At 45.1% G+C, this 14,214-nt stretch overlaps 1 long non-coding RNA gene across 1 annotated transcript; it reads left to right on the top strand.

Annotated features, from left to right (window-relative positions):
• Window positions 1-2,095: 2,095 nt before the first annotated feature.
• On the top strand, window positions 2,096-13,768 carry LOC138794549 (uncharacterized). The gene is made up of 4 exons (XR_011363465.1): window positions 2,096-2,413; window positions 8,913-9,140; window positions 12,442-12,486; window positions 13,375-13,768. It is a non-coding gene; the product is annotated as an uncharacterized lncRNA (long non-coding RNA).
• Window positions 13,769-14,214: the final 446 nt, after the last annotated feature.

The raw sequence follows: 14,214 nt of genomic DNA, 5'->3' as shown, positions 1-14,214 counted from the left end.
TGTACGTCTATAATGGATGAATTGTTAATGTTGTTTCTTCTTTCTTCTCTTTTATACAGATGGTCTGGACCGTGGCTGATGGAGGGCGCCTCTCTACTCACCTTTTTCTCTACTAGTGACCTTTTGTTTAATGTGGATGGATGATGATGGATGATGATGGATGATGGATGGAGGATGGAGGATGGATGGATGGAGGATGGATGGATGGAGGATGGATGGAGGATGGATGGAGGATGGATGGATGGAGGATGGATGGAGGATGGATGGAGGATGGATGGAGGATGGATGAATGATGATGGATGGATGGATGGAGGATGGATGGATGGAGGATGGATGGAGGATGGAGGATGGATGGAGGATGGATGGATGGATGATGGATGGATGGGTGCCATACTATGGAATCGCTTTTAGCTACTATTCACACTAAAGACTAAGGGATGTCTGCCTGAGTTCGTACAGCCTGGGCGATCCCGATCTAGGTCACCTGACAGCACTGGAAGGATTGGGAGGCTACCAGTCCGATGGTCCAGTACTCCATATGGATTGAGGACAGAGACCAAGCGCGGACGTTTAAGGCTTCACGGCACAGTGACTCCCGGTCTAATCGTGAGGGGTTTATTTACTATGTGAAGAAATGGCCAACGAGTCCCATAGCAGAGACGTCTTCTATTGTCCTCCTCACCTAGTGCGCCCGCGTGGTCTCCGTATACTGATCGGGACCCGTGTATAGGAATACCATAACCAAGATGGCCCCCATGGCTCTCCCAGCACCTGGGGCGCATGGTCACTGATTATACAGCCATGATGTACTAAGAGATATATACTGCATAACACTGTTTATTATATATTGTTTATATTCTATATGTAATTATGATGTCACTAATTATGGGCGGAGCTTATGGACAATAAATCCCAGCCCCCTCCCACACTGGTCTATGTGATGATTGAAAAAGGTTTCATTGGGAAACTGAAATGTTGTATTGTACATAATGGGCGAATAAATCCACTAAGGCTTAGAGTGCCGCCTTAACTCTACTATATATATATATATATATATACAGTATATACACACACACAGTGCTCTCTGTTATCAGCCACTATCACAGGACTGTATACAGGATATATATATACTGCTCTCTGTTATCAGCCACTATCACAGGACTGTATACAGGATACACTCACCGGCCACTTTATTAGGTACACCATGCTAGTAACAGGGTTGGACCCCCTTTTGCCTTCAGAACTGCCCCAATTCTTGGTGGCATAGATACAACAAGGTGCTGGAAGCTTCCTCAGAGATTTTGGTCCATAGTGACATGATGTTGCCGCAGATTTGTCGCCTGCACATCCATGATGCCAATCTCCCGTTCCACCACATCCCAAAGATGCTCTATTGGATTGAGATCTGGTGACTGTGGAGGCCATTGGAGTACAGTGACCTCATTGTCATGTTCAAGAAACCAGTCTGAGATGATTCTAGCTTTATGACATGGCGCATTATCCTGCTGAAAGTAGCCATCAGATGTTGGGTCCATTGTGGTCATAAAGGGATGGACATGGTCAGCAACAATACTCAGGTAGGCTGTGGCGTTGCAACCATGCTCAATTGGTACCAAGGGGCCCAAAGAGTGCCAAGAAAATATTCCCCACACCATGACACCACCACCACCAGCCTAAACCGTTGATACAAGGCAGGATGGATCCATGCTTTCATGTTGTTGACGCCAAATTCTGACCCTACCATACGAATGTCCCAGCAGAAATCGAGACTCATCAGACCAGGCAACGTTTTTCCAATCTTCTACTGTCCAATTTCGATGAGCTTGTGCAAATTGTAGCCTCAGTTTCCTGTTCTTAGCTGAGCGGAGTGGCACCCGGTGTGGTCTTCTGCTGCTGTAGCCCATCTGCCTCAGAGTTGGCCGTACTGTGCGTTCAGAGATGCTCTTCTGCCTACCTTGGCTGTAACCAGTGGCGTAGCTATAGTGGTCGCCAGGGTCGCTATGGCGACCGGGCCCGACGCCGGTGGGGGCCCGCCGACTCCCCCTCCCCACCCCCTGTCACTCACAGTTCTCCCCAAACAGGCGGGTTTTGAGAACAGCATTAATCAGGCTGCATATTAAAAAACGCACAGGCAGTGCAGCGGACACCCTCCCTCCCAGGCCCCCTGCTTTCTAAAGCAGATGCTGAGGGCCCTGACAGACTCTTCCACTGACTGTGCAGCAGCAGGAGGCCCCGGCCGACCCTGTTACATGCTCCAGGAGGAGGAACAGGAACGATCTGCTGCTGCATATCTCATGCTGATCGGTGGGGAGAGGACAGGATACAGCATACAGGGGGTTACAGAGCAGTCCTGTCCCCTGCAGAAGAAGCTCCTCCCACACAGTACCTAGAAAATACAGGAGAGGAGGACTATGTAAGTGCTTCACTGTAAAGAACTGTGTGTGTCTGTATGAGTATATATATATATGTGGCTGTGTGTGTGTCTCTCTCTCTGTCCCTGTATGAGTATTTATGAAGCTGACTGTATGTGTACATAAGACTGTATGTGCCTCTGTGTACAGTATGTATGCATGCATGCCCCCCCCCTGTATGGGTATGCCTGACTGTATGTGTACATAAGACTGTATGTAAGTGCCTGTTATACAGCGTCTGTGTGTCTCTGTATGCTTATATATGTGCTTGACTATATGTGCCTGTGTATATGTAATTGTATGTGTCTCTATGTATATCTATGTCCGTATGTGTATATGGGACTGTATGTACGTACCTTTGTGTACAGCATGTATGTGTATTGGTATATATGTGACTGTAATATGTATGTGCTTGTGTGTATAGCATATGCGTCTCTAAATGGGTATATACGTGCCTGACCATATGTACTTATGTGACTGTATGTTTAAGACATAGTCACACATATACAGTACATATACTCTGTACACAAACACATATATATATGCCTGATTGTCAATTCTTTGAGAGGACAATGGGACAGGCGAAATTTCAAGCAGCGTCTCCTGCGGGGACTCCGCTTGAAATTCTGCATCTTTTGCTCTGTGTGAACAGGCCCTAACAATATGATGATAATGAGCATAGATAGATAGATAGATAGATACATAGTCAGCCACATTGCTGATCAAGCCTTATGTTACTATGTGAGCCAAACCAACAAACTTCACTGCCTGACTGTGCCTCATCAGATGGCATAGGGGGGGCCCCAAGCTAAAATTTTGCACCAGGGCCCATCAGCCTTTAGCTACGCCCCTGGCTGTAACGGTTGGCTATTTGAGTCACTGTTGCCTTTCTATCAGCTGGAACCAGTCTGCCCATTCTCCTCTGACCTCTGGCATCAACAAGGCATTTCCGCCCACAGAACGGACGCTCACTGGATGGTTTTTCTTTTTCGGACCATTCTCTGTAAACCCTAGAGATGGTTGTGCGTGAAAATCCCAGTAGATCAGCAGTTTCTGAAATACTCAGACCAGCCCTCCTGGCACCAACAACCATGCCACGTTCAAAGGCCTCAAATCACCTTTCTTCCCCATACTGATGCTCGGTTTGAACTGCAGGAGATTGTCTTGACCATGTCTACATGCCTAAATGCACTGAGTTGCCGCCATGTGATTGGCTGATTAGAAATTAAGTGGTAACGTGCAGTTGGACAGGTGTACCTAATAAAGTGGCCGGTGAGTGTGATATATATATATATATATATATATATATATATATATATATATATATATATACTGCTCTCTGTTATCAGCCACTATCACAGGACTGTATACAGTATATATATATATATATATATATATATATTTCCTGGTCGTCCTACGGCAGCACACTCATGGGTTAATGGATTCCCTTGACCCGGACAGAAGAGGGTTAATCTAGCAATAGAATACAAACAGATTAATAGATTAACATACGGCACCTGCTGGTAAGCCTATAAGATAACCTCAAGAACCACAGGACTTGGTATTTTTTTCTCTTCTCGGACGGAAGAAGGAATGGTGCGGTCTCTATACCTCTCATGGTCCCTGGGACAAAACAATACTCAGCCGTATACTGGCGTTATGCTAGTCCCTCAGCTGTGTCCATGTGTCCGGCTCTGCACCTATCTACGGCCGGCCATGGTGTCAGTGTTATGTTTCACTGACTTATAATCCCCAGGTAAGCATCCAAACTTCAGTCACTGAATGTATATCACCTTTGCCGAGACTCACCGCCATCTCTGAGAGCCTCACATGTCTGTTGCTAGTTCCGGCCCATTTCCAAGATGGCGCCGACGATGACGCGGCCTTCCGGTCTCGCGAGATCGGATGACATAGTGCGGCCGCAGCGCAAGTGCGCATGCGCGAGTCCGGCGTCCGGAAATCGCATCTGCGCATGTCCGGCTTATAAAAAGCCCGCGAGTGCACACAGAGACAGCACTCTGCCTAGGCAGCAGGTCTCTCTGGTGCACAAGGTATATGGTTAACCTGGGGTCTCCTCTCTCTAACCCTCTCTTGTGCTCTCCCATAGATGTCGAGCCCTGGGGGAAAGAGAAGGAGAAAGAGCAGGCACAATTCCTGTGCCACATGCCAGCAACCACTTCCTGATACCTGGGAACGATCTAATTGCGCTTCATGCCTATCAGTGTCTCAGAGACATCATCGTCATCACCAGCAACAGCAATTTCCAGCTGGGGAATTTCTATCCTGGTTCAAAGACCAGATGTCAGAGACGTTCCAAGACTTAAAAAATTCCTTTTCTGCTCAGCTTCAGGACCCCACAGGTCATAGCATGCGGTCAACACCTGGGCCTTCGGCTACTGTATCAGATAAGCATGGGCCTTCTGATGATGAAGATTCTGAAGAATCTAAATTTGAATCAGTGGAGGACATGTCACTCCTGAAAAAGATTCAGTCCCTAAACTCTTGTCCGCAGTGAAAAGAGCGGTGGAGTCGGATACGTCTGTCTCCCATAAACCAAAAAGGGAGCAACTGTTCTATTTCCCACCAACACAAAATAAAGTGTTTCCATGCCATCCTCTAGTAAAAGAATGTTTCCAAAGTACTTGGCCCAAACCTGAGAAGCCTGAAACAAGCTCTAAGTTTAAGTCCGTATACAGACTTGATTCTGAATACACGGATGAATGGGTGACTCCGCCACTTGTAGATCTAGAGGCAGCACGCCTATCAAAAAAATTGTTGTTTCCCTCAGAAGACTCCTCCCTGTTGTCTGATCCGATGGAGAGAAAGGCAGATTCCCTTTCTAAAAAGGCTTATGTTGCGGCTGCATCATCTTCCAGAATCTCCATGGCAACAGTACCAGTAGCGCGAGCCTTGAGGATTTGGTTAAGTGACTTATTTAACGATATTGAAGAAGGCGTGCCCAGAGAAGAATTACTTCAAAACATGTCGGTTATGAAATTGGCGGCTGATTTTTTGTGTGATTCACCCATGGACAACCTGAAGTATACCTCAAGAGTTATGGCGGTGTCTAATGCGGCAAGGAGAGCACTCTGGATGAAACAATGGTCATCAGGCGATGTGCTCTCCAAGAATCATTTCATCTCATTACCTTCTCACCCTGCTTCTCTCTTTGGACCGCAACTTGACAACATCCTCAAGAGACTAAGTGAAAAGAAAGGAATAGGCTTTCCCTTTAAGCCGAAGCCATTTAAATCCTTCAAGGCAAAGTACAGGAGGACTCCAACGAAACATTCTAATTTTCGTTCCTCAGGCAAAAAGAGGCAGTATGGCGGCAAGCAGCAGCACAACCAAAGTGGGAAAAAGAAATTCGACTCCAACAAAACAGAACAATGACGCCGGGATTTGCTCCCAGCCAGTCAGAGCAAGACTACAAAACTTTGCAGAAGTCTGGGCAAAAACATCAGAAGATGCTTGGGTGACTTCAACGGTCTCGAGAGGTTACTCCTTAGAGCTGAGGAAGTTCCCTCCAAACAAGTTTCTCTTGAACAAATCCCCAAATCTAGTGGTTCGTCAATTACTTCTCCAGTTCATTCAGAAAGGCGCCCTGGAAAAAGTTCCAGATCAGGAGCGAGGTCAAGGGGTTTATTCCCCAGTATTCGCCGTTCCCAAAGCTACCGGGGACTGGCGATTGGTGATCGATCTTACATTCCTAAACGGATTCTTCTTAAAGAAAAGATTCAAAATGGAGTCCATTCAGACCGCCGTCTTAGCCATTCAAAAAGGAGACTTTCTCGCCACGATAGATTTACAAGATGCTTATTTACATTTGCCTATCCTGAAATCCCACAGGAAATTTCTCAGAGTGGCAATTCTTCATCAGCATCAGACCCAGCATTTCCAGTTCACCTGCCTTCCCTTTGGGATAACGTCTGCGCCCCGAGTTTTCACCAAAATAGCGGTGGTATTAACAACTCATCTGAGGACTCAGGGGGTGTACGTGACACCATACTTGGACGACTGGCTAGTCAGAGCGCCTTCCAAAGAGTTGCTTCTTCATCATCTCAATCTGACTTTGAAGGTTTTACAGAGCCACGGTTTTTTAATAAACCAGAAAAAATCCAACCTCATACCTTCTACCCGAATCACTTACCTGGGGTTTACTATCGACACCGATCAGATGCGTCTCTTCCTGACACCAGAAAGGGTGATAAAGATACAGCATGCCGTCCAGAACCTTTGTTCTCATCAACAGTGTTCCATCCGCTTTGCAATGTCAGTACTAATGTTAACCTCATCAATGGGCCAAGTCACACATCCGAGTCCTTCAGGATCAAATACTAACCCATTGGGGAAGATCTCCAGATCATCTAGATCACATGATGTCGATATCAGTGAAAGTGAAGAAAGATCTAAAATGGTGGCTTTCCAAACATCGTCTGAAACGGGGGAAGAGTCTGACATCTCCTCCACCTATGGTCCTCACAACGGATGCCTCCGCCTTGGCCTGGGGTGCCCATGTAGGGACCCATTGGGTTCAGAGAAAATGGTCCTGGAAGGATCAACAACTGTCATCCAACATGAAGGAGCTGAGGGCCATCAAACTAGCATTGATACACTTTCATCGAGTTCTACGCAATCAAGCGGTCCAGATTCAGTCAGACAACATTACGTCAGTTTACTACATAAACAAACAGGGCGGAACAAGGAACCAACTTCTTCAAAGGGAGTGCAGCCAAATAATGGACTGGGCCGAGAGGAATCTTATATCCATATTGGCGGTACACATCAGAGGAGTGCTGAACACCAAAGCCGATCTACTCAGCAGGAAAATTATGCATCCAGTGGAATGGGAACTGGCACCATCAATATTCAATTCACTAGTGTCCAAGTGGGGTCGCCCCCAAATAGATGTGATGGCGACAAGGAACAACTCGAAGCTGCCTCGGTTCTGCTCCCTCTCCAGGTCGGATCACCCATGGGCGGTCGACGGCCTGTCATTCAGCTGGTTCCCTCTCGCATTGACGCTCTCGAGGGGAGATTATTGGAAACTGCCTCTAGTCCCGGACTTGTTACTACAGGAAGGGATGTACCATCCAGACCCAGCCAATCTTCACCTCACGGCTGGGAACATGAACATGACAGACTAAAAGATCAGGGGTTCTCGGATGAAGTAATACAAACCCTGATGTCATCAAGGAAGCCCAGCACCTTAAAGGTCTACTCCAGAGTATGGGAAATCTACTCTGAATGGTGCTCTACTAATGAGAGATCAAAGAAAGAAGTCTCTTCAATACTACAATTCTTACAGGAAGGCTTTCAAAAAGGCTTAAAGCTAAACACTCTTAAAGTGCACCTAACTGCAGTTAATGCCCATATAGAAGGTATTTTTTCTCGAGTTCCAGTCGTCTCTCGTTTCTTTAGGGCAGTAGCGAAAATACGTCCTATCTTCCACAATCCCATACCATCATGGGACCTATCTATTGTGTTAAAAAGATTGGCAGAAGATCCGTTTGAGCCGTTGGAGTCTTCAAGTCTGAAATGGTTATCATGGAAAACCTTATTCCTTATAGCCATAACATCGGCCAGGAGGATTAGCGAACTTCATGCCCTCTCCTGCAAGGAGCCATACTTGAGACTCTTACCACATGCGGTAGTCCTGCGTACAATGCCAGGTTTCCTTCCAAAGGTCCCTACTACTGCCAATCTAAACCAGGAGATTGTATTGCCTGTTGTCGATTCAGAACAGGACGAAAGATTACAACTTTTGGACATTCTACTCGCACATTCTGCTCGCTCAACAGCGACTTCGTGGGCAGAAAGATGCTACGTTCCGTTGGACCAGATCTGTAAAGCGGCAACATGGTCATCATCGTCCACCTTTGTGAAGTACTATAGGTTGGATTTTGCATCTTCAGAGAGATCAGCCTTTGCTCTGAGCGTATTGCAAGGAGCTATTTCAGTTTGATCCCTATCTCATTGCTTTGTATGTCCCATGAGTGTGCTGCCGTAGGACGACCAGGAAGTATCAAATTTACCTGAAATTTTTATTTCCTGGAGTCCGTAGGCAGCACAATATACCCCCCCAATAAATCCTATTGCTGCATACTATACGAAGTCCTGTGGTTCTTGAGGTTATTTTATAGGCTTACCAGCAGGTGCCGTATGTTAATCTATTAATCTGTTTGTATTCTATTGCTAGATTAACCCTCTTCTGTCCGGGTCAAGGGAATCCATTAACCCATGAGTGTGCTGCCTACGGACTCCAGGAAATAAAAATTTCAGGTAAATTTGATACATACTGCTCTCTGTTATCAGCCACTATCACAGGACTGTATACAGGATATATATATATATATATATATATATATATATATATATATATTTATACTACTCTCTGTTATCAGCCACTATCACAGGACTGTATACAGGATATATATATATATACACACACAGTGCTCTGTGATCATTAGATGACGGCCGAGTCTCCTCTATTTCTGATAGATGATACATCATAGATTGAAGACAACCTCTACTGGTTTCTCTGGTCTTACTGGTTCTTCCTCATACTGGTCAGTCTGGGAGGGGCTGCACTGGACCTTCTATAAGAATCCCATCTCCGACCACCCAGGACACTGGTCGGCCACACAACCTGAGAAGCCATGAGGATCCAGGAACTGCTGACACTTCTCTTCCTCCTCTTCATCTCCTTACTGATCTCCTCATCTGAAGGTAAATAACTATAACCGATATATACACAGAGCGATATACCAACAAGGGGGCACAGTACATTATATCTCATTATGGGGGCACAGTACATTATACCTCATTATGGGGGCACAGTACATTATATCTCATTATGGGGGCACAATACATTATATCTCATTATGGGGGCACAGTACATTATATCTCATTATGGGGGCACAGTACATTATATCTCATTATGGGGGCACAGTGCATTATATTATTATGGGGGCACAGTACATTATATCTCATTATGGGGGCACAGTGCATTATACCTCATTATAGGGGCACAGTACATTATACATCATTATGGGGGCACAGTACATTATACCTCATTATGGGGGCACAGTACATTATATCTCATTATGGGGGCACAGTACATTATATCTCATTATGGGGGCACAGTACATTATACCTCATTATGGGGGCACAGTACATTATATCTCATTATGGGGGCACAATACATTATATCTCATTATGGGGGCACAGTACATTATACCATTATGGGGGCACAGTACATTATACCATTATGGGGGCACAGTACATTATATCTCATTATGGGGGCACAGTACATTATACCAATAAGGGGGCACAGAGCGTTATACCAATAAGGGGGCACAGAGCGTTATACATCATTATGGGGGCACAGTACATTATATCTCATTATGGGGGCACAGTACATTATATCTCATTATGGGGGCACAATGCATTATATCTCATTATGGGGGCACAGTACATTATGCCATTATGGGGGCACAGTACATTATACCTCATTATGGGGGCACAGTACATTATATCTCATTATGGGGGCACAGTACATTATGCCATTATGGGGGCACAGTACATTATACCTCATTATGGGGGCACAGTACATTATACCTCATTATGGGGGCACAGTACATTATATCTCATTATGGGGGCACAGTACATTATGCCATTATGGGGGCACAGTACATTATACCTCATTATGGGGGCACAGTGCATTATATTATTATGGGGGCACAGTACATCATACCATTATGGGGGCACAGTGCATTATATTATTATGGGGGCACAGTACATTATACCATTATGGGGGCACAGTGCATTATATTATTATGGGGGCACAGTACATTATACCATTATGGGGGCACAGTGCATTATACCATTATGGGGGCACAGTACATTATACCTCATTATGGGGGCACAGTACATTATATCTCATTATGGGGGCACAGTGCATTATATTATTATGGGGGCACAGTGCATTATACCATTATGGGGGCACAGTACATTATATCTCATTATGGGGGCACAGTACATTATATCTCATTATGGGGGCACAGTGCATTATATTATTATGGGGGCACAGTGCATTATACCATTATGGGGGCACAGTGCATTATACCTCTTTATGGGGGCACAGTACATTATACCTCATTATCGCGGCGCAGTGCATTATATTATTATGGGGGCACAGTACATTATATCTCATTATGGGGGCACAGTACATTATATCTCATTATGGGGGCACAGTACCTTATACCTCATTATGGGGCACAGTACATTATATCTCATTATGGGGGCACAGTGCATTATACCTCATTATGGGGGCACAGTACATTATACATCATTATTGGGGCACAGTGCATTATACCTCATTATGGGGGCACAGTACATTATACATCATTATTGGGGCACAGTGCATTATACATCATTATGGGGGCACAGTGCATTATACATCATTATGGGGGCACAGTACATTATACCTCATTATGGGGGCACAGTACATTATACATCATTATTGGGGCACAGTGCATTATACCTCATTATGGGGGCACAGTACATTATACCTCATTCTGGGGGCACAGTACATTATACATTATTATGGGGGCACAGTACATTATACCTCATTATGGGGGCACAGTGCATTATACCTCATTATGGGGGAACAGTACATTATACATCATTATGGGGGCACAGTACATTATACATCATTATGGGGGCACAGTACATTATACCTCCTTATGGGGGCACAGTACATTATACATCATTATGGGGGCACAGTACATTATACATCATTATGGGGGCACAGTGCATTATACATCATTATGGGGGCACAGTGCATTATACATCATTATGGGGGCACAGTACATTATACCTCATTATGGGGGCACAGTGCATTATACATCATTATGGGGGCACAGTACATTATACATCATTATGGGGGCACAGTACATTATGCCATTATTGGGGCACAGTGCATTATACCTCATTATGGGGGCACAGTGCATTATATTATTATGGGGGCACAGTACATTATACCTCATTATGTGGGCACAGTGCATTATACATTATTATGGGGGCACAGTGCATTATATTATTATGGGGGCACAGTACATTATACCTCATTATGGGGGCACAGTGCATTATACCTCATTATGGGGGCACAGTGCATTATACATCATTATGGGGGCACAGTACATTATACCTCATTATGGGGGCACAGTGCATTATATTATTATGGGGGCACAGTGCATTATACCTCATTATGGGGGCACAGTGCATTATATTATTATGGGGCACAGTACATTATACATCATTCTGGGGGCACAGTACATTATACATCATTATGGGGGCACAGTGCATTATACATCATTATGGGGGCACAGTGCATTATACCTCATTATGGGGGCACAGTGCATTATACCTCATTATGGGGGCACAGTGCATTATACATTATTATGGGGGCACAGTGCATTATATTATTATGGGGGCACAGTACATTATACCTCATTATGGGGGCACAGTGCATTATACCTCATTATGGGGGCACAGTACATTATACCTCATTATGGGGGCACAGTGCATTATACCTCATTATGGGGGCACAGTGCATTATACATTATTATGGGGGCACAGTGCATTATATTATTATGGGGGCACAGTACATTATACCTCATTATGGGGGCACAGTGCATTATACCTCATTATGGGGGCACAGTACATTATACCTCATTATGGGGGCACAGTACAATATACATCATTCTGGGGGCACAGTGCATTATATTATTATGGGGGCACAGTACATTATACCTTATTGACATGATCCGTGTACCATCCTCAGCAGGTGTTGCAGAGTTGTCCTTTGGAGCGGAGGGCCGGCTCTGAATCAGTATGTAGATTGTGTGACCTCACAGTCCCTATCCTATGACATCATCATCTGATAATGAGCTGACATAATACAGAGACTTTGTGTTTTGTCGCCCTCCATCTCATCTCACCACTTTCCTTCTATCTTATCTTTTAGGTCTCCCAACCTTTTTGGATGAGATTAGTAAACTACTAGAAAATGGTACGTCTATGGTCTGTATATAGGGAGCCTGTCAGTAATCCTGTGTATATAGGGAGCCTGTCAGTAATCATGTGTATATAGGGAGCCTGTCAGTAATCCTGTGTATATGGTGATGATGAGGATGGTGGTGATGGTAATGATGTTATTGTTGGTGGTGATGATGATAATGATGATGATGATGGTGGTGGTGATGAGGAGGATGAGGATGGTGGTGATGGTAATGATGTTGGTGATGATGAGGATAGTGGGGATGATGAGGAGGAGGATGGTGGTGGTGATGATGATGTTGATATTGTTGTCCCTATAGAGCCTCTTCTCGAGGGCAGGAGGATGATGAGGATGAGACTGAGGAAGTGGGTTTTACATGAGGCTGAGGGGGTGGATAAGGCTGAGATGGTGTGATTGTACATGTGGCTGTGTGGTTGATAAGGATCAGGGGGTGTAATTGTACAGTACATGAGGCTGAGGGGGTGTAATTGTACATGAGGCTGAGGGGTGTGATTGTACATGAGGCTGAGGGGGTGGATAAGGCTCAGGGGGTGTGATTGCACATAAGGCAGAGGGGGTGTGATTGTACATGAGGCTGAGGGGGTGGATAAGGCCCAGGGGGTGTGATTGCACATAAGGCGGAGGGGGTGTGATTGTACTTGAGGCTGAGGGGTGGATAAAGCTCAGGGGTGTGATTGTGCATGAGGCTGAGGGGGTGGATAGGACGCAGGGGGTGTGATGGTAAGAAAGATGGTGGTGGTGATGAGGATAGTGGTGATGGTAATGATGTTGGTGATGATGAGGATGGTGGTGATGGTAATTATGTTATTATTGGTGGTGATGATGAGGAGGATGGTGGTGATGATGATGATGATGATGTTGATGTTGTTATCCCTATAGATCCTCTTCTCGAGGGCAGTGGTCAGGGTTAAGGATCCACAGAAGATTCTGCTGCCGGGATCGGGAATCGTCGTTTTTTTTGTTGTGCCATTGATAATTTTATTTTGGAGTAAATTGATGGTTTGTGGCCTCCTGCTAAGATGTGTGATTGATGTATAATCCACCATGAGATCTGCACAGCTGAGGATGATGAGGATGACGTCCTGAGAGGAGCGAGTTCCTGATCCACAGAGGACTGATCTACCGGGAGCCGGAATCATTGTGCTCTATGTGTGATGGAAATCTTCTCCTTGTGTGTTGGGGATCTTCTCCATGTGTGATGAGAATCTTCTCCATGTGTGATGGGGATCCTCTCCATGTGTGATGAGGATCTTCTCTATGTGTGATGACAACCTCAGGTTTTATAATAAAATACAGATTTGTGTCTTCCTGGTGTGAGGCTTTATTGATGTCTGATCCACAATCTGATCTGTACAATCGATGATAGAGATGATGGTGTAGAAGAGGTCTATAAGACACAAGACTAAAGTCCGCTTCATTGGCGGCCTGTACTAGACCTCCACAGAGGAAGGAGGGGAGGCGGCCATCTGTGATCTGCCTTCATTCATAGCTATGATTTGTGTAAACTATCAAATGACCAAAAAGGGACAAATGATTTAAAAATTCCCTCCATAATAAACATACAAATCCCCCCCCCCATAATAAAGATACAAATATTCACCATAGTGAAGATCCGAGTCCCCCTTATACTGAAGATAAAAGTCCCACCCATTTTACAACTTTAGGCTATGTTCACACTACGTAAAACTACGGCCGTAGTTCTCGCCGCAAAACTACGGC

This window comes from Dendropsophus ebraccatus, chromosome 6 (assembly GCF_027789765.1).
Source record: "Dendropsophus ebraccatus isolate aDenEbr1 chromosome 6, aDenEbr1.pat, whole genome shotgun sequence".
In the NCBI taxonomy this organism is placed as follows: Eukaryota; Metazoa; Chordata; class Amphibia; order Anura; family Hylidae; genus Dendropsophus; species Dendropsophus ebraccatus.
This window is presented reverse-complemented; position numbering and strand designations above follow the sequence as displayed.